Source organism: Schistocerca serialis, chromosome 3 (genome assembly GCF_023864345.2).
Source record: "Schistocerca serialis cubense isolate TAMUIC-IGC-003099 chromosome 3, iqSchSeri2.2, whole genome shotgun sequence".
In the NCBI taxonomy this organism is placed as follows: domain Eukaryota; kingdom Metazoa; phylum Arthropoda; class Insecta; order Orthoptera; family Acrididae; genus Schistocerca; species Schistocerca serialis.
This window is the reverse complement of record NC_064640.1, coordinates 769,918,034-769,940,193: the sequence shown is the minus strand read 5'-3', so window position 1 is coordinate 769,940,193 and position 22,160 is coordinate 769,918,034. Positions and strand designations below refer to the sequence as shown.

The 22,160-nt window shown below is 44.2% G+C and overlaps 1 protein-coding gene across 1 annotated transcript in view; it reads right to left on the bottom strand.

Moving 5' to 3' along the window:
- The window catches only part of LOC126470611 (inactive phospholipase C-like protein 2), a 725,325-nt gene that overhangs the window by 207,140 nt on the left and 496,025 nt on the right, over positions 1-22,160 (bottom strand). The gene's annotated exons all lie outside the window — the stretch shown is intronic.

Below are 22,160 nucleotides of genomic sequence, written 5' to 3'. Positions count from 1 at the left end.
AGGTTCTGATCCAGCGAAACTGTGCAGGTCCTGTAGGCTTATACCACAATGGGTAGATTTAGTTACGTGACAATCTTTGTATAAAGATGTCAAAGGCTGTTTTTGAGCAGTTAACTAACCTAGTAGGGAAGCTAACAGTATAAATTAAGTTGAATCATAACGGTACCGACTGCAATGAATTCTTACTGGAAGCGCCTTTTAGAAAAATCTAATATTTTGAATTTTGCTGTTAAATAGGCCAATAGAGCTTCGTGGTCATTTATGAGCAGATTACAATTACCCTCAGGGATTGGTATACATTTACTATCATCAGGGTTTAATATGAAGTTCTACTTTGGTCTTACATGCTTCCATATACTGCCCTAGCCAAAATTCGTAAATGTCTATGTTCTTAAATTTATGACAGTTCCTGATGGCTGTTGCAACTCCTCTTTCTCCTCTCCTCTTTATTGCTCTACAAAAGTGAAGTGTTAACCTAAATCCTGTAACACTCAACACATCTATGCCAGCAGTCACATATTCTGAGAGTGATTATGACAGCTAGGTTTTGTTACCAATTCATCAATGCAGAAAAGTAGTACTTTAAAATTACTTCTCAGTCCTCAAATAAATACAACATTTTTTTCCTTACATCCTTTTCTAAAAAGCCACTTGTACCACTTCATGAAATGTAGGCCCCCAACATTTTGCATTACTGAAAGTAATTTTTGGAAATGATATTTGATTCTAATTCGATACCGGGAAATAATCTGTACAGCCAATCTCAGATGTTTTGCTAGCCCAGTTATATAATCGTGCTGCAAAGCATAAAGAGAATTCGCTGCAATCACTAATAGGTTCTCTATTGAACCTGGTGTTATAGCCTACAGCAACGTATTTCTATGTGACTCACAGGGTTGTATGTTAAATACACTGCTTACAGACCCGAACATCCACAAAAACTCCGTTCTGACATTGTTATACCTCCTCAGTTTTGAGAACATAATATATGCGTGGAAATGAATGTCTGTACCAAATGAATACTTTCCCACAGCGAAACAATGCACCCGAATACTGAAGTTCTCTATGCAGCAGCCTATAAATCAGTATTTGCTGCCAATGGCGTAAGCATAAATTGTAATTACAAACTCACTTTCGAGTCTGTCATTGCTGCCAGCAACTTGCATTTACGCAGTATCCACATGATCTGTGGTGCCTACACCAGACATCATTGGAACAGCACGAAGAGGTGGTTGTTATATTATGCGTTAAGTCTTAGTCACTGAACATTCTTTGTTATCATTCTTGGGCTCTGTTCCACTAACACATACACCCATATAAATGGATGGGGTTTCTTTAAACATCGTAATTTCACATTTACACTTCTTTTCAGTAGTTTTCTAATCAGCAAAACCACCAAAAGTTGTAGAGTTCTCAGATTTCAGCATTACCGTAAATATCAATTTGTAGTTTTGACCATATCGTTTCCAAAAAACTGGTATTGGCAGTAATATCAGAATATAAGAACTCTACTCCTGTTTGTGGTGTTGCTGATTACAGTACTGCCGGCCGAAGTGGCCGCGCGGTTCTGGCGCTGCAGTCTGGAACCGCGAGACCGCTACGGTCGCAGGTTCGAATCCTGCCTCGGGCATGGATGTGTGTGATGTCCTTAGGTTAGTTAGGTTTAACTAGTTCTAAGTTCTAGGGGACTAATGACCTCAGCAGTTGAGTCCCATAGTGCTCAGAGCCATTTGAACCATTTTTGATTACAGTACTATTGAAGCGAAGTACAAATGCGAAAATACATTGTTTAAAGAAATGCCACCTATTGGCGCGTGTCAGAGCCAGCTTTAAGCATGTGAAAACGGTGCAACCGCACGGGGTTCCGCGCTTCTTTGGACCTTACGCAATGACTTAGAAGGTAATTTTAATACTATCGCCTGAAATTATGGTATTACTGATAAATTGAAAAAATCAAGTAAGGTGTTTCTCAAACAAATTGTAATTTTTAATACGCATGAAATGTAATTCAAGTGAAACGACTACAAGGCTACTGGGCCTCGCGGAGTGGCCGTGCGGTTTGAGGCGCCATGTCACGGATTGCGCGGCCACTTCCGTCGGAGGTTCGAGTCCTTCCCTGTGTGTGTGTGTGTGTGTGTGTGTGCGTGTGTGTGTGTGTGTGTGTGTGTTAGCATAATTTAGTTTAAGTGGCGTGTAAGTCTAAGGACCGATGACCTCAGCAGTTAGGTCACTTAGGAATTCAAACACACACACACACACACACACACACACAGACACACACGCGCGCGCGCGCGCGCGGCGCTACAGGGTGTACATCACTGAAAACTACAGCTGCATCAGAGTCGATGGAATTAAGGACTATGATAGGGACGCGCAATGGTGGCATCTATTGTCGACAGATGGCTATTTCTCATCCTAAATTAAGAGATACGCGGCTGTCAGCGTCCCATCACGCACTTGCAACTCATTGGAGTGGCTAACAACCAAGCATTACATTCATCAGCAAGCCATTGTCTCTCAAAGAATTATTTGTTTATTGTCGTGAGTTTAACTGTACGTTTCCAGTTCACACTGATTCATATGTTACGCGTGTGTTCCGAGTTAAAGTTTAAAACTTTTTCTGTGCTATAAAGTTTAAAATACCGAAACGGAAATGTCTCGTGACAGGGACAGAGTTAGGGAATACGGCTCAGGGGCACAAAACAACAAGAAAAGCTATATTAAGAACCATTTTTGAAATCACAAAAAGGCTCTTTCGACAAGTTTCTTCAGCTAACATCTTCACGGATTAAAAATAAAACTGAAGTATGCTCCAATGGCGAAGGCATTAACAGTAGCTTCTCATCATGTGGTGCTCTAGATAAAAATGAATATATAGTATTGGAATGCGAACCTCTTGCTATCCCGGAATGAGGCAGGCCTGCTAGTAGCGATCGTGAAATAATCAAACATCCGAATCCAGGCACTTGGCCTAAGACGATAGCATCCTCCATGATAGATGGAATTGTACAGAATGACTCTACTAAAGTTGTAAATTTTGATATTCCTTTAACCCTCGCATTACCAAGCAGGGTATTCTGACTACCCCAGGTTGATTTTTTTCCCTATAATAATGTTATCTGAAGGGCCACATGCCTGTGGTTTCATGACTTGTATTAAAATGACTGACGTTGAATTCACACTCACGACTGTAATTTTTTTTGGCTTTATCACTGTTATTCAAGTCATTTATTGGTATGAAATTTTCCAACCAAACTTTTTACTACTGTGCAAAACAGTCATTACTCAGTAACAGCGCCAATACGAACACTGTTATATATGCATAAGATTTTAAACTGGGTCAAGAGCAGTTTTAAATATCTAAAGCCACAAATAAATTTCCATTGTATCGTGATATTTACACTCAATGACTAAAAGAAAAAATTATCGTCTCATACAGAAATTAAAATATCTTCAAAGTCTTGTCTGTTTTGCAGTAATATGAACCTCAACAATGTCACTCATTTACAATACTTTTTAATCCATTTCGTCACTTCAAACGATGATGTCTTTATTACAAGCAAGTGATTATAAAGAGTTGCTTAATACTAAGAAGTTGTTCCTGTCGCGTTGTTTAAGAACAGTTTGCCACTTTAGAATGTATTTATTTACGTAGTTGAAAACGGCCTATTATTCTGGTATTTTTGTTTTTGTTTTTTTTGTTTTGGTTTTAGGGCGCAAAACTGCGATGGTCATTAGCGCCCGGTCCGTGACTTAGGAAACAGTAAAAAACCGAAAATGGAAACCAGCAGCAATGGGAACGAAACTCAAAAAATTGGAGAAACTAAAAGCAGAAGGAAGGCTTAAAAATCCACTATAGAAAGGGGTTGGTCGTCCCAAAAAAAAAAAGCTTCAAATGACTGATGTCATTTTACTGGCACTAATAAACTCGAGAACGCGATCGGACGAGCGCGTGTCATCTGCTAAAATTGACGATATATCAGGCGACAGCTGTAGACGGGCGCGTAACGGAGTAAAATAGGGGCACTCAATTAAAAGGTGTCTCACCGTTCACAGCTGAGAGCAGTGGGGACAGAGTGAGGGAGGATCGCCGCTTAAAAGATGTCGATGGCTAAAAAGACAGTGCCCTATCCGGAGCAGAGTTACAATTACCTCCTCCCGACGACGCGTGCGGGAGGAAGAGGTCCAAGCACAAGGAAGAGCTTTCACGTCCCGCAATTTATTATGGGGAAGTGTCGACCAATGTGCGTGCCATAAAAGAACAACACGACGACATAAAACGCTCCGTAGATCGGCGAAGGGAATCGATTGAATAGCTGGCCGAAGAAAGACTGCAGCCTTGGCCGCCATATCGGCCGCCTCATTTCCACAGATACCAACGTGTCCCAGGAGCCAGAGGAACGCCACCGAGACGCCCCCCAGGTGGAGCAAGCGCAGACAGTCCTGAATCCGGTGGACCAGAGGGTGGACAGGGTAAAGAGCTTGGAGACTGAGGAGAGAGCTGAGAGAATCTGAGCAGATAATATACTGTATCCGCTGATGGCGGCGGATGTAGTGGACAGCCTGGAGAACAGCGTAAAGCTCCGCAGTATACACCGAACACAGGTCGGGAAGCCGAAATTGATTTGTGGTGTCGCCAACAATATAGGCACTCCCTACACCAAACGATGTTTTTGAGCCATCAGTGTAAATAAATGTGGCTTCCGTCATTTGTGCACATAGAGCAGAAAATGCCCGACGATAAACAAGTGAAGGGGTACCATCCTTGGGAAACTGACAAATGTCACGGACCAGGCAGATCCGGGGACGGAGCCAAGGCGGTGCTGTACCCCAAGTTGTCAAGAAGGTTTTAGGAAAGCGGAAGGAAAGAGAATGGAGCAGTTGACGGAGTTTCAGCAGTCTCAGCATAAAGGCTTTCCACAGGGCTGGCGTAAAAAGCTCCAGACACTAAACATAAGCCACGGTGGTGGATAGAGTCGAGACGCCGAAGAATAGACGGCCGAGCAGAGGAGTAAACCATGCTTCCATAGTCCAATTTCGAGCGCACAAAGGCGGGATAGAGGCGGAGAAGAACCACTCGGTCCGCTCCCCAGGAGGTACCATTCAGGACACGGAGGGTGTTGAGGGATCGCAGACAGCGAGCCGAAAGATAGGAAACGTGGGATGACCAGCACAGTTTTCTGTCAAACATAAGACCCAAGAATTTAGCGACGTCCGAAAACGGAAGGTTGACAGGTCCTAGATGTAAGGAGGGTGGAAGAAACTCTTTACGTCGCCAAAAATTAACACAAACGGTCTTACTGGGAGAAAAACGGAAGCCGGTTTCGATGCTCCAAGAGTGGAGGCGATCGAGACATCCTTGAAGACGTCGTTCAAGAAGGCTGGTCCGTTGAGAGCTGTAGTAGATCGCAAAATCGTCCACAAAGAGGGAGCCCGAGACATCAGGAAGGAGACAATCCATAATTGAATTTATGGCAATGGCAAACAGTACAACACTCAGCACGGAGCCCTGGGGTACCCCGTTTTCTTGGGAGAAAGTACGGGAGAGAGTAGTGTTCACCCGCACTTTAAATGTGCGCTCTGCCATAAATTCGTGAAGAAATAGGGGCAGCCGACCTCGAAAGCCCCAAGAGAACAGTGTGCGGAGGATGCCTGTCCTCCAACAGGTATCGTATGCTCTCTCCAGATCAAAAAATATTGCTACTGTTTGGCGTTTCCGGAGAAAATTGTTCATGATATAAGTGGAGAGAGCAACAAGATGGTCAACTGCAGAACGATGCTTTCGAAATCCGCATTGGGCAGGTGTTAAAAGACTTCGGGACTCCAGCCACCAAGCTAAACGGCAATTCACCATACGCTCCAAAACCTTACATACACTACTCGTGAGAGAAATGGGGCGATAGCTAGAGGGGAGTTGTTTGTCCTTTCCAGGTTTCGGAACAGGAACGACGATAGCTTCCCGCCATCGTCTGGGAAAAGTACTGTCAGTCCAAATTCGATTATAAAGGCGAAGGAGGTAACGCAGACTATGGGTTGGTAATTGCAGCAACATTTGGACGTGGATACCATCCGGTCCTGGGGCGGAAGAGCGAGAAGAAGAGAGTGCATGTTGGAGTTCCCGCATGGAGAAAACAGTATTGTAGCTTTCGCGAATTTGAGAGGAGAAAGCAAGAGGTCACACTTCCGCTGCACGTTTCTTCGGGAAATTTGGTGTGGCGGGTAATTTGAAGAGCTCGAAATCTCAGCAAAGTGCTGACCCAATGAGTTAGAAATTGCGACGCGGTCCACTAATGTATCATTTACGACAGTGAGCCCAGAGACCGGGGAGAAACTAGGTGCGCCTGATAACCGTCGAAGCCGACTCCAAACTTCCGAGGAGGGAGTGAAGGTGTTAAATGAGCTAATAAAGAATTTCCAGCTTGCCCTATTGCTATCGCGGATGACGCGACGGCATCGTGCACGGAACTGCTTATAGCGGATACAGTTGGCCAAAGTAGGATGGTGGCGGAAAACGCGAAGAGCACGTCGCCGCTGACGTATTGCGTCACGGCACGCCTCGTTCTACCAAGGAACTGGGGGGCGCCGGGGCAATGCGGAGGTGCGTGGTATTGAACGTTCCGCAGCTGTAAGAATAACGTCGGTAATATGTGTGACCTCATCGTCGACGCTGGGAAAGTGACGGTCATCGAATGTCGCTAGAGACGAAAAATGTGTACAATCGGCTTGGGCAAACTTCCAGCGTCGCGGGCGCATATATGGCAGTTGAGGCTGTAGTCTAAGGACACATGGAAAGTGGTCACTCGAGTGTGTATCGTCAAGGGCGAACCATTCGAAGCGCCGAGCTAGCGGAACAGTACCGACCGAAAGGTCCAAGTGAGAGAAATTTGTCGTGGAGGCAGACAAAAATGTAGGGACCCCAGTGTTGAGGCAAACTAGATCCGCCTGGTGGAAGACGTCTAGCAATAGTGAGCCACGTGGACAAGGATGTGGAGATCCCCAAAGCGGGTGGTGGGCATTGAAGTCCCCAACCAGCAAATAGGGGGGGGGGGGTGGAAGCTGACCAAGAAGATGAAGGAGATCACCTCGTGCCATTGGTGTGGAAGATGGAATGTATACAGTACAAAGAGAAAAGGTATATCCAGAAAGGGAAAGACGGACAGCGACAGCTTGGAAGGAAGTGTTTAAGTGGATTGGGTGATAATGGAGAGTATCATGGAGGAGAATCATGAGTCCTCCATGGGCTGGAGTGCCTTCAACAGAAGGGAGATCAGATCAGACGGACTGAAAATGGGGGAGAACAAAGTGGTCATGGGGACGCAGCGTTGTTTCCTGAAGACAGAAGATGACCGGCGAGTAGGAACTTAAGAGGATCGACAATTCATCCCGATTGGCTCGAATGCCGCGGATATTCTAGTGGATAATGGACATAGGGTGAACAGAAAATGGAGGAAGGTGATCAAGGTTGCTGTCAACTCATCGACTGCTCAGAGCTTGCGACCGACAGCATGGAATGGCATTCAGCCAAAGGCAGAAGATCCTGATCCATAGGTTGTTCTGGAGCAGCTTCTGCCACCAGCGATCGGCCGGTTGATCGGCCACCAGCAGTGCGCCTCGGCGACACAAAAGACGGCCGAGGGCGATTTCCGCCAGGTGGTGCTGTAGATGGGACACGCCTTGGTGGAGAAGGAGATGAACTGGGTTTCTTAGTAGCCTTCTTGGAAGTATGATGTTTAGATGGAGGAGGAACCGATGGTTGTGAAGTTGGGGTATGTAAAAAATCTTCACGAGTATGCTCTTTTTTCGAAACCTTGGTGTTTGACTTTTTGGCTCGAGATTTAGCAGAACCCGATGAAGGGTGAGCCATAGAGTGGGCAGGCTAAAGTGGTGAGGTTGAACGGGCGATCTTTGCACTGGCCGATCTGACGACCGTGGCACTAAAGGTGAGGTCGCAAGTCTGCGTGGCCGCCTCCTTTGTTGGCCGAGGAGAAACAAGGACAGTGCTGTATTTTCCTGTCTGAGGCACAGTGGGCTGTCGACTGGCGAATAATTTTCGAGCAGCAAAGGTCGACACCTTTTCCTTCACTCTGATTTCCTGGATGAGCTTTTCGTCTTTAAAAACGGGGCAATCTCGAGAGGAAGCAGCGTGGTCAGCCATACAGTTGATGCAGCGAGGGGATGGAGGTGGACAAGCACCCTCATGGGCATCCTTGCCACACGTAACACATTTGGCCGGATTGGAACAGGACTGGCTGGTGTGATTGAACCACTGACACCGATAGCAACGCGTAGGGTTTGGGACGTAAGGGCGAACGGAAATTATCTCATAGCCTGCTTTGATTTTCGATGGGAGTTGAACTTTGTCAAATGTCAAGAAGACAGTACAGGTTGGAATGATGTTCGTGTCAACCCTTTTCATATCTCTATGAACAGCCGTTACGCCCTGGTCAGACAGGTAGTGCTGGATTTCTTCGTCAGACAATCCATCGAGGGAGCATGTATAAACGACTCCACGCGAGGAATTTAAACTGTGGTGCGCTTGAACCCGGACAGGGAAGGTGTGGAGCAGTGAAGTACGCAGCAATTTTTGTGCCTGGAGGGCACTGACTGTTTCTAACAACAAGGTGCCATTCCGTAATCTGGAACAAGACTTTACAGGACCTGCAATTGCGTCGACACCTTTCTGAATAATGAAAGGGTTGACCGTGGAGAAGTCGTGACCTTCGTCAGACCGAGAAACAACAAGGAACTGTGGCAACGATGGAAGAACTGTCTGTGGCTGAGACTCAGTGAACTTACGCTTGTGAGCAGACATAGTGGAAGGTGAGGAAACCATTGCGGAAGAATCCCCCATGATTACCGGCGTCTCCGATGGCGCGCTCCTCCCTTGTGGGGGCCCTCTCTGAGGGCACTCCCGCCTTAGGTGATTGTTCACACCTCAGGTCACACCTCCCGACAAACGTACGGAGGGACCAATCGGCACTTTCGGAAGGTATCAGCTCGGGTAATCACCCCTCCCTGGGCCTGGCCGTTACCAGGGGGTACGTACGTGTCCTACCTGTCTACCCGGGGCGGGGTATTACGCGTTACTCCGTCACCGGCTACGCATGGAAGTGCGTGGGTCGGCCTTCAGACACGTACAGGGAGGAAGAAAGAGAAAGGGAAAAACAAAGAAAGCGAAAGGAAAGAAGAGAGGTCTCAAATGCCGCAGCGGAGAAAAGGGTAAAGAGAAGAGGTAAGGAAAAGAGAAGGACAAAGGAAGGATGAAGACATACAAGCAGAGCGAAGAATGCGTTAAATTTACGAGCATCCGTCTCCGGACGTAGGCACAAACCATATTCCCAGAGGGGGAGAAAGGGAAGGAAAGAGCCAGAGGTGAGGGGGGGGGGGCAAGAAGGGGGATAGGGAAGGATGCGGAAAAGGAAGGTATGCAGCCCGGAAATGAAGGAGGGCCACAGTAGCTCGGGGTCCCGTGCTCGCTACGTATGTATCCACAAAAGAGTTGTGGAGCCCCTGGGGGGTTATTCTGGTATGACGTAAATAAACACACTATTCTAGATCTGTAATGTCCGACGAAACAGAGTAGAATGGAGTAGATCCACCTACCGGTAGCTATTGAAGCTCGTAGGCGATGGTACGGGAAGCGACATCATGCAAGAAAGTAGAACGGCTTTCAACTTAGGTAACTTACGCGTACGTTGGCAGGACAGTGTGGAAGTTGGGTGTCTTATCTGTGGAAACACGAAAAAGTCGCACGGAGCCACGTAAGGCGAGTAAGGTACGTAGATCAGCGGAACCCCGCCATTTTTAGCCAAAAACTGTCTAACAGAGAGGGCTGTGTGTGCAGGTCCGTTATTGTGGAAGAGTCAGTCTACTGTCTGCCACAAATCGGGTGTTTTTCGACGAACACTGTTGCACACTCTTCTTAAAATTTGCAAACTTATCTCTCGAATTATTTCAATGTCTTCGTCGATTCAGGCAGCTGATGGACGTCTAGAACGAGGTTTGCTATCACTCGACATGTTGCGTTTCTTAAATCGAGCAAACCACTCGTACACATGAGTTTTTCCCATAGCATCATCTTGGTAACATGTTTTCAGCATCAAAACAGTTTAAGCAGCATTTTTAACAAGTAGAAAACTAAATTTCACAGCTGTCGTCGTTCACTTAAACTTGCCATCATAAAAAACGAAACAAGAACAAAACAAGAAGAAAACAGAGCTAGCAAAATCAGTCACTGCAGATGAACAGAACAAGCCAGGTCGACAACACAGGTGGCACTAAACTGGCAATGAGTTGTGCTTGGGTAACCCTCGTAGACCTCTTGTACGGAAATAATGCTGAATAAAGAATGTTGATACTGAATGAGCTTTCCCAACTACGCGCTCGCTCCGGTGTAGGTAAAACGCAACCCACAGTTCCCACACATGTCATTCTGTGGCAGAAGCGGCGTTAATGGCTTCTGGTATCAATGTTGACTGCTGCTCAGCCTCGTATCGCTCAGAAGTGAGGCGCCACCACATTTTGATGCCAGGGAAGCGACTTGGGAGTTCTGATACCGTTACACGTAGTATAAACCTATCTACTGTCAGAATACGTGATACTGCACAAGACATAAGCAGCCGTTTCAACCCCAAACCAGCTCTCCCGAGAGCAGGTTCGATATTCCTTGGTCACGGTGTCTCAGAACAGATGCAATCTCAACATCTGTATGTGTTTATGCTGATTCAGTCTTTACCAGACCACACTCTAATTTGTACTGAACCCAGACCTCTGTCAGCACTACTGCCTGGCTCACCCATTGTAACTACGATGACTTTCTTGGTGATATCTTTACAAAGTGAGCCTAAATCTTCTACAACATGACCCAGAGAAGCATAAGCTTAAGAGTTGGTGACCTATATTCTGATCCTAGGTCATCTTGCAAAAGTTGGTCCACATATCTAGCATGAGAACTATATAACAAAAATACACTGATGTGCAAAAATTCAGGAGAAGGATACCTTCTACATGTTGTGTCACTGCCAACTGACATAACTCGATGAAACTTGGACCATAAATAGAAAGTTACCGCGATTTCTGATGGGCTCAAGGACAATATAAAATGCGGAGAATGGTTCTTAATAGGGTATGTGATCATCAAGGATAGCAATATATGCTCTGCAACGTGCTCCGAAGCCGCCCACAAGGTTGATAAGGAGTTCTTGTGGCAGGGCGTTCCATAAGCGCGGATGACAACTGCGCGATTGCTCGACGGTCGTGTCGATGGTATTTAACTCGGGGAAACGGACATGCCAGTCAATTCGTCGAATGTTCTCTAGTTACAAGACCTTCTCCGCCTGCACTGTTCGATGGGTCGCGCATTGTCATCCGTGGAAATTTAGGGCTGATTGCAAACGTGAAAAGATGCACATGAAGAAGCAGTACAGTGTGACTCTAACGTTGATCGGCAATGTACCGTGTTCAAAGATTTCGAGGTCAGTACGCGATTGCAACATTATACCACCTTAAAATTTTATTTTTGTGGGGAACTGTACCCTCTAAACGTTTAATAAAAGAAAACAGGGTCCGTAGTAGGCTATAATATAGACGAGCTACATTTAAATCGCGCGATTAGCTGATTTAGATGACCTGTCATTTTCAAGAATCTTGGTATCACCTTCGTTTGCAGACACTTTTTACTGAACCATATATATTCGTTAAACTTCAGCATCTTTATCCAAGTACGTCAGTATTGAATTACAGTATCCCACGCCCTACTAGGAAAAGTCTTGTACCAAGGGACTGTAGTCCTTAATGTTGTTGTTGTGGTCTTCAGTCCTGAGACTGGTTTGATATAGCTCTCCATGCTACTCTATCCTGTGCAAGCTTTTTCATCTCCCAGTACCTACTGCAACCTACATCCTTCTGAATCTGCTTAGTGTATTCATCTCTTGGTCTCCCTCTACGATTTTTACCCTTCACGCTGCCCTCCAATACTAAATTGGTGATCCCTTGATGCCTCAGAACATGTCCTACCAACCGATCCCTTCTTCTGGTCAAGTTGCGCCACAAACTTCTCTTCTCCCCAATCCTATTCAATACTTCCTCATTAGTTATGTGATCTACCCATCTAATCTTCAGCATTCTTCTGTAGCACCACATTTCGAAAGCTTCTATTCTCTTCTTGTCCAAACTATTTATCGTCCATGTTTCACTTCCATACATGGCTACACTCCATACAAATACTTTCAGAAATGACTTCCTGACACTTAAATCAATACTGGATGTTGACAAATTTCTCTTCTTCAGAAACGCTTTCCTTGCCATTGCCAGCCTACATTTTATATCCTCTCTACTTCGACCATCATCAGTTATTTTGCTCCCCAAATAGCAAAACTCCTTTACTACTTTAAGTGCCTCATTTCCTAATCTAATTCCCTCAGCATCACCCGACTTAATTAGACTACATTCCATTATCCTTGTTTTGCTTTTGTTGATGTTCATCTTATATCCTCCTTTCAAGACACTGTCCATTCCATTCAACTGCTCTTCCAAGTCCTTTGCTGTCTCTGACAGAATTACAATGTCATCAGCGAACCTCAAAGTTTTTATTTCTTCTCCATGAATTTTAATACCTACTCCGAATTTTTCTTTTGTTTCCTTTACTGCTTGCTCAATATACAGATTGAACAACATCGGGGAGAGGCTACAACCCTGTCTTACTCCCTTCCCAACCACTGCTTCCCTTTCATGTCCCTCGACTCTTATAACTGCCATCTGGTTTCTGTACAAATTGTAAATAGCCTTTCGCTCCCTGTATTTTACCCCTGCCACCTTTAGAATTTGAAAGAGAGTATTCCAGTCAACATTGTCAAAAGCTTTCTCTGATAGTTCGGTAATTTTCACATCTGTCAACACCTGCTTTCTTTGGGATTGGAATTATTATATTCTTCTTGAAGTCTGAGGGTATTTCGCCTGTCTCATACATCTTCCTCACCAGATGGTAGAGTTTTGTCAGGACTGGCTCTCCAACGGCCGTCAGTAGTTCCAATGGAATATTGTCTACTCCGGGGGCTTTGTTTCGACACAGGTCTTTCAGTGCTCTGTCAAACTCTTCACGCAGTATCATATCTCCCATTTCATCTTCATCTACATCCTCTTCCATTTCCATAATATTGTCCTCAAGCACATCGCCCTTGTATAGACCCTCTATATACTCCTTCCACCTTTCTGCTTTCCCTTCTTTGCTTAGAACTGGGTTTCCATCTGAGCTCTTGATATTCATACAAGTCGTTCTCTTATCTCCAAAGGTCTCTTTAATTTTCCTGTAGGCGGTATCTATCTTACCCCTAGTGAGATAGGCCTCTACATCCTTACATTTGTCCTCTAGCCATCCCTGCTTAGCCATTTTGCACTTCCTGTCGATCTCATTTTTGAGACGTTTGTATTCCTTTTTGCCTGTTTCACTTACTGCATTTTTATATTTTCTCCTTTCATCAATTAAATTCAATATTTCTTCTGTTACCCAAGGATTTCTACTAGCCCTCGTCTTTTTACCTACTTGATCCTCTGCTGCCTTCACTACTTCATCCCTCAAAGCTACCCATTCTTCTTCTACTGTATTTATTTCCCCCATTCCTGTCAATTGCTCCCTTATGCTCTCCCTGAATCTCTGTACAACCTCTGGTTCTTTTAGTTTATCCAGGTCCCATCTCCTTAAATTCCCACCTTTTTGCAGTTTCTTCAGTTTTAATCTACAGGTCATAACCAATAGATTGTGGTCAGAGTCCACATCTGCCCCTGGAAATGTCTTACAATTTAAAACTTGGTTCCTAAATCTCTGTCTTACCATTATATAATCTATCTGATACCTTTTAGTATATCCAGGGTTCTTCCATGTATACAACCTTCTTTCATGATTCTTAAACCAAGTGTTAGTTATGATTATGTTGTGCTCTGTGCAAAATTCTACCAGGCGGCTTCCTCTTTCATTTCTGTCCCCCAATCCATATTCACCTACTATGTTTCCTTCTCTCCCTTTTCCTACTGACGAATTCCAGTCACCCATGACTATTAAATTTTCGTCTCCCTTCACTACCTGAATAATTTCTTTTATCTCGTCATACATTTCATCAATTTCTTCATCATCTGCAGAGCTAGTTGGCATATAAACTTGTACTACTGTAGTAGGCATGGGCTTTGTGTCTATCTTGGCCACAATAATGCGTTCACTATGCTGTTTGTAGTAGCTTACCCGCATTCCTATTTTCCTATTCATTATTAAACCTACTCCTGCATTACCCCTATTTGATTTTGTATTTATAACCCTGTAATCACCTGACCAAAAGTCTTGTTCCTCCTGCCACCGAACTTCACTAATTTCCACTATATCTAACTTTAACCTATCCATTTCCCTTTTTAAATTTTCTAACCTACCTGCCCGATTAAGGGATCTGACATTCCACGCTCCGATCCGTAGAACGCCAGTTTTCTTTCTCCTGATAACGACATCCTCTTGAGTAGTCCCCGCCCGGAGATCCGAATGGGGGACTATTTTACCTCCGGAATATTTTACCCAAGAGGACGCCTTCATCATGTAATCATACAGTAAAGCTGCATGCCCTCGGGAAAAATTACGGCTGTAGTTTCCCCTTGCTTTCAGCCGTTCGCAGTACCGGCACGGCAATGCCGTTTCGGTTATTGTTACAAGGCCAGATCAGTCAATCATCCAGACTGTTGCCCTTGCAACTACTGAAAAGGCTGCTGCCCCTCTTCAGGAACCACACGTTTGTCTGGCCTCTCAACAGATACCCCTCCGTTGTGGTTGCACCTACGGTACGGCTATCTGTATTGCTGAGGCACGCAAGCCTCCCCACCAACGGCAAGGTCCTTGGTTCATGGGGGGGTAGTCCTTAATATTTGACACAAATCTCAATTTCATATCTCTACCCGTCCCTGTGAAAAAGGAGTCTGAACAGGTGGACAGACAGACGGACGACAAAGTGATTCGATAAGTTTGCATTTTTATCGGCTGAAGTATGGAACTTTAAAAAGGCCGACTAGTCCCAAATGTGTCAGTTTATATAAATCTTACCCTTGGACGGAAAGGAAGGAAGCGAGTACTAAAAAATTTACATACTTACGCAAGTAGTGCAAGAAGCACGGAAGAGTTCAATTACTTTGACAGAACGGCGAATTGGACAAACTAGATAATGGTCTCCACAGACGGCTAAACTAAGAAGGTAAAATTAGATTGTTATAAGGCTGTACCAACGTTCCACTGTAATGGCGGATATGGAAATGAGACTAGAGCAGTAGTCCTACAGACCAATTAAAGAAAGGCACACAACACTACTCTTCCAGACACTGAAAAACTGCTTGGAAAAATGTTTGCCTATTCACTTTCAAGCGAGTATGTGGGACCAACCCAACAAATACCTGATTGATCGGATCAAAACATCTATGGAAGGAAGAAAGTTTGGAGTCTAACGTGCCATCGACAATGAGGTCATTACAGATGGAGCCCAGGTTAGGATTAGGGAAGGAAATCGGCCGTGTCCTTTTAAAAGGAGCCGGCCGGAGTGGCCGTGCGGTTCTAGGCGCTACAGTCTGGAACCGCGAGACCGCTACGGACGCAGGTTCGAATCCTGCCTCGGGCATGGATGTGTGTGATGTCCATAGGTTAGTTAGGTTTAAGTAGTTCTAAGTTCTAGGGGACTGATGACTTCAGAAGTTGAGTCCCATAGTGCTCAGAGCCATTTGAACCATTTTTTTTTAAAGGAACCATACCGGCATTTGCATTAAGTGGCTTACATAAACCACGAAAAATCTAGATCTGGAGAGCCGGACGGGGATCTAAAACATCATCCAGAATGCGAGTCCAGTCTGCTAATCTTCACACCAAATCGCTCGGTAAAAACATCTATGGTTTTGGCTGCGCTGAGGATGAGTAACGACAACTCCGCAAGTAAATGAAAGTACACATCGGAATACGTGCTGCATCGGCTACTCCCCGTCGATGACCCAGCTACAGATTTACACGAACACACACAAATACAGACCACGTTAGACCAGAAGTACTACACTGACGCTGTCACTTATCAGTATGTGTAAGAAGAGGTTGTAGTGACGCTGGCCTCGTTAAAGAAAGAGAAAACACCTGAAAGCGAAGGTATTCTTGCAACTAGCGCCACAGATCGTACTCTTTAACATCTGCACTAAATGAAGCCTTGCGACTAGGAAGGTTACTTGAATCACGGAAGACGATGGAAACAGCAATTTTCAAAAAATATGAAGACAAGATCCCCCGTCACGTAAGTAATACAGTCGTAGTAACCCTATAAGAACTTTGGTTGAGGTCCACGAGCGCCTCCTGTGTAATCAACTGCAGCTACGCAGGGAGCATTATGGACGTACACAGCATCAGTCAAGTTTCAGAAAGGGCTTACACTGGGCGCTGATGACCACGCTGTTCAACGCCCGAAAACCTCAAACCACACACACAGAAAGAGCTTATCGACTGACGTCATAATAGAGGCACTCAAGATAGTAGGAATACTTGCGAGATTACTGCGCGGGAGGAGATGTGGAGTGGCCTATGGAATACCGACAGGTGATTAAACGAACAGCAGGGGGATGCCTGCAAGAATCCATTAGTGGACCTATCTTCTAGCATCTGACGATAGAACTAATACTCAGTTTGACGCTCGGTGATATTTATGAGAAGAGTTCGTGGCGAACGCCAGCTATTTTTTAGCAGTAGTTCCTGCAATCTCGAGAGGCGCTTTGCAGAACAAATCCTACAGAGGGGAAATGAGGATGTGATGCAACAGAAAGAAACTGATTATAGCAGGGCACAAAACTATCTGCACTGCCTGGTAAAAGAAGTGAAGTACCCAGATGGCTAGGAGGAAACGAAATGAAACTTAATGGGTTGAGAGGGTATGTTATTTCGGTGATAATACCGAATCCAGAATTACGAAGAACTTGGCAGTATGAGCCCACTTATCAGTACGACGCTGCACTCCCTCTGGTCTATATGCGTGCACTGATTCGGTTGGAAACGCAAAGCTACTGTGCGCTAAAGAAGTAAGGGATTCTGAAATTAAACTTACTGTTATGAGCGTATAAGGGCAGTTCAAGCAGCTCGTCCACTGGTTGGCATTATGATGTCCTTCGCATTCTTCCTTGTTTGATATTTCAGCATAAGGTAGTGGCTGGATTCAAGTGATATCTTAATAAGCTGAGTTTTGAAAGGGCAGTCCGCAGCGTACTGTCAGTCAGCGTTTTCTATTTCTTGATTAACAATGACCAGAGTCAGAGGAGATGGCTTACATCTGGATGCTTCTGTCATTTCCTTGAAATCTTTAGGTGTTTTCACGGCCACCCACAGAGAATTTCATTTTGATCTTCTTCAGGCCACTAATTTGATTGATATTTACATAATTAAGGGAATAGTTCTTAGTATGACCACCAGCAGAATCACAAAATATACAGGGCCCAAGAGGAATACTCAGTATTCAGGGATACGAGCTGGCCGGTGGGGCCGAGCGGTTCTAGGCGCGTGAGTCTGGAGCCGCGCGATCGCTACAGTCGCAGGTTTGAATACTGCCTCGGACATGGATGTGTATGATGTCCTTAGGTTACTTAGCTTTAAGTAGTTCTAAGTTCTAGGGGGCTGATGACCTCTGATGTTAAGTCCCATAGTGCTCAGAGCCATTTGAGCCAAGGGATACGATAAGAACGATATGGAAGCAAGAAAATCAGGTGATCAGAGCTATGAACACTTTTCACTTCGCTACTACGAAACACATCTTTTCTAAATCAAATGGCGCTGAGCACTATGGGACTTAACTTCTGGGGTCATCAGTCCCCGAGAACGTAGAACTATGCACTTAAACCTAACCGACCTAAGGACATCACACATACCCATTCGAACCTGCGATCGTAGAGGTCGCGCGGTTCCAGACTGTACCGCCTAGAACCGCTCGGCCACACGGCCGGCACATCTCTTCTACTGATGAAGTGCTGTTAGCACATAGTGTGCATTTTAGAGCCCATGTTTATTAGACTACTTGCTTCGAACGATCATACGTGTCATCATATAGCTGAAAATTCACCATTCCTGGAACATCCTGTGAAGGGCTCTTCAGTGTCCTCATCCAACGCAGTAATGAATTGAAAACAGAATGACGCCACTTCATTTGTGCTCTTTTGCACAATAAACATAAAAAATATTCGCTTCTCCCAAGAACATGCATGCTGAAAGAATACATAAAAAGTTACCACTTAAAGTAAACGTCATCGGTTGCTGTATTTGGCAGGGATATATTTTTTGCAAAGTCTATGCAGATAGCCACATTCTTTTAGCTTTTACTTGCCTATAATTTACTGTTTGCTCTGCCCTCTCGTGTACGGATGTATAGCAATTGACCTTCCGGCTTCTTTCGCCTAAAAAAACCTGTTTTACATGGTTCCTAACCCTTACAGCAAAACTTTGAACGCTAATATCTGTGGAGTCGTTTGGTTATTCCCCAGTTTTAGTCTCTCAGCAAATGAGTATGGTCAGTCTGAGCCGAGCTGTAACAATAACTCAGTTTCGAATGAAAAGTGGCTCAAATGTTTCTTTTCCCCCGGACCATTTACGGTACGTGAAATTCAGAACTTAAATCAGTCTCACAAAGCGATTCTCAAAAACGCTCGAGAAAATTGAGTTGGAATTTTTCGAAAGTCTTTAATACCCTAAAGTATAGCCGATTTTATAAAAGATCGATAATTAAGAATTTATATATAAAACTTTGAATATAGCTGCTAAGGTTCAGTGACCGTGTCAGAATTATATTAGAACAAATAAGCCCTCGGTCACAAACATTAAGTCAAAATTGACCAGGTTTCGACGCTACTATGAGCGTCGTCTTCAGAATTAGACTAACTGTTCTAAAACATATTAGGTATATAATACATTAATAAAGTTAAAGTTTGTACTGACTGGAAAAAGATGCAGTACTTACAAGTCACATATTAAAAAAGATCTAAACCGGAAAGGCGACGTCATGAATAGTTGTAAGTAAGGTGGCGAGCCGCTAAGGGCTGCTCGTACTTGAGTTAACAAGGGTTGCAACAAGACTCTGGTGCCCACTTTAGAAAGTGTGGGCAAGTAAACATGGCGTTGCTACGAGCGCCATCTAGTAGCCGCAGAAACAACTAGGCTACTGTACATTCAAAATTAGACACATGAAATTGTGATGCAGTTGATTCAGGCATAACGTAAGCACTAATGATAATAGGATGAAGTTACATATTTATCTGCTTTAAACAGATACATTTTGTAACGTAAAAAAACCGTTAGTTATCACAAGAAAACAGCTAAGATGTAACAGGAAAACAGCATTTCGGTAAACTGCATGAGGAAATCTGAATCAAAGATCAAGCAATGGCTTTATACAGTCGAAAAAGTTTTTATTTCGCAGCTGCAGCTGTTCGGTGAGAATGAGGCCATCATGACGAGAGAGATGTTTGAAAATCTGCAGTTCCTCTAAAACATCTAACCTACGCCCCTTCTTTTCAGTATGCAGAATATTGTTATCGCCTATGGCTTTAGGCACGTGTCCAATAATTAAGAGATGATCGGCAAGGATGAATTTAGGGGACTGGCGCCGTTCTTTCTCAAAATATGTTCTTTATATCTGATGGTGAAAGCACCTCCAGTTTGCCCTATGTAATAGGAGGAGCAGGTATCGCAGATGATCTTATAAACGCCAGAACTTTCTGTAGGGGAGCGAATGGATTTCAAATTATGAATGAAGTTTCTCTTCAGATTATTATTAGTAGAGAAGGCAACATTGCAGTTGTATTTGTTGCGAAGCATGCGCTGAATCTGATAGGAAATGGGTCCTATGAAAGGAATAGAAAAACGTTTTTTTGAGTTAATTTCAGTGCATGAGCTGTTGAGCGTGGTAGTTCTTGCAGTTTTCTTTTTTAGGATGTCATCCACTATGTTAGGCGTATATTCATTATTGACTGCTATGGTTTTAAGTAAATTAACCCCCTCATTAAACTTTTCTGTTGAAAGTGGTATAGAGGTGGCTCGGTGGACGGCAGAGTGAAAGAAAGGCCATTTTTTGAGACTGTGGATGAAAAGAGGAAGCAGGCACGATTTAGTCAGTATACGTTTCTTTTCGAAAAATATTGAAAGTGATGTTATTGTCTTCTATTGTAAACGTCAAGTCTAAATAATGTAATTGGCGGTTTTCGTTTTCGAGTTCAATAGTGAAAGAAATTTTTTCATGGAGGTCGTTAAAAAGTTTAAATATATGATCAATTCTGCCGGCGGGTCCGTTATAGATGACTAGGATATCATCAACGTATCTTGTGTAAGAAAGGATACCTAGTGAAGCGGCTGAGACACGGTTAAACAGCTTTTTTTCCAAGGAATTGATAAAGATGTCGGCTAAAGGGTTGCCTGTAGCGAGCCCATCACTCTGCTGGTACAGTTTTCCGTTGAATTCAAAGTAGGTGTACTTGGCAACGACATTAATCAGATTCATAAAATCGGTAATTTGTTCATCTGATACATCTTTTCTAAATTGACGTAAATTTTCTTCCACAATGATGAGCGTCTCATGAACAAATTTTAATTTTATTAATGTATTATACGAGGGCAGTTCAATAAGTAATGCAACACTTTTTTTCCTCGGCCAATTTTGGTTGAAAAAACCGGAAATTTCTTGTGGAATATTTTCAAACATTCCCGCTTCGTGTCGTATAGTTTCATTGACTTCCGACAGGTGACAGCGCTGTACAGAGCTGTTAAAATGGCGTCTGTAACGGATGTGCGTTGCAAACAACGGGCAGTGATCGAGTTTCTTTTGGCGGAAAACCAGGGCATCCCAGATATTTATAGGCGCTTACAGAATGTCTACGGTGATCTGGCAGTGGACAAAAGCACGGTGAGTCGTTGGGCAAAGCGTGTGTCATCATCGCCGCAAGGTCAAGCAAGACTGTCTGATCTCCCGCGTGCGGGCCGGCCGTGCACAGCTGTGACTCCTGCAATGGCGGAGCGTGCGAACACACTCGTTCGAGATGATCGACGGATCACCATCAAACAACTCAGTGCTCAACTAGTGCTGTCACAATTGTTCACCAGTTGGGATATTCAAAGGTTGGTTCCCGCTGGGTCCCTCGTTGTCTAACCGAACACCATAAAGACCAAAGGAGAACCATCTGTGCGGAATTGCTTGCTCGTCATGTGGCTGAGGGTGACAATTTCTTGTCAAAGATTGTTACAGGCGATGAAACATGGGTTCATCACTTCGAACCTGAAACAAAACGGCAATCAATGGAGTGGCGCCACACCCACTCCCCTACCAAGAAAAAGTTTAAAGCCATACCCTCAGCCGGTAAAGTCATGGTTACAGTCTTCTGGGACGTGAAGGGGTTATTCTGTTCGATGTCCTTCCCCATGGTCAAACGATCAACTCTGAAGTGTATTGTGCTACTCTTCAGAAATTGAAGAAACGACTTCAGCGTGTTCGTAGGCACAAAAATCTGAACGAACTTCTCCTTCTTCATGACAACGCAAGACCTCACACAAGTCTTCGCACCCGAGAGGAGCTCACAAAACTTCAGTGGACTGTTCTTCCTCATGCACCCTACAGCCGCGATCTCGCACCGTCGGATTTCCATATGTTTGGCCCAATGAAGGACGCAATCCGTGGGAGGCACTACGCGGATGATGAAGAAGTTATTGATGCAGTACGACGTTGGCTCCGACATCGACCAAGTGGAATGGTACCGTGCAGGCATACAGGCCCTCATTTGAAGGTGGCGTAAGGCCGTAGCATTGAATGGAGATTACGTTGAAAAATAGTGTTGTGTAGCTAAAAGATTGGGGAATAACCTGGTGTATTTCAATGCTGAATAAAACAACCCCTGTTTCAGAAAAAAAATGTGTTGCATTACTTATTGAACTGCCCTCGTATACCAAATATGTTTTAGAACAGTTAGTCTAATTCTGAAGACGACGCTCATAGTAGCGTCGAAACCTGGTCAATTTTTACTTAATATTTGTAACCGAGGGCTTATTTGTTCTAATATAAGAATTTATATTTTCAATGAAGCTAAATTTTTGTGTGTGATACGTAATTAGAAATAAGAGGACGTAAATTTTTCATAAAACTACA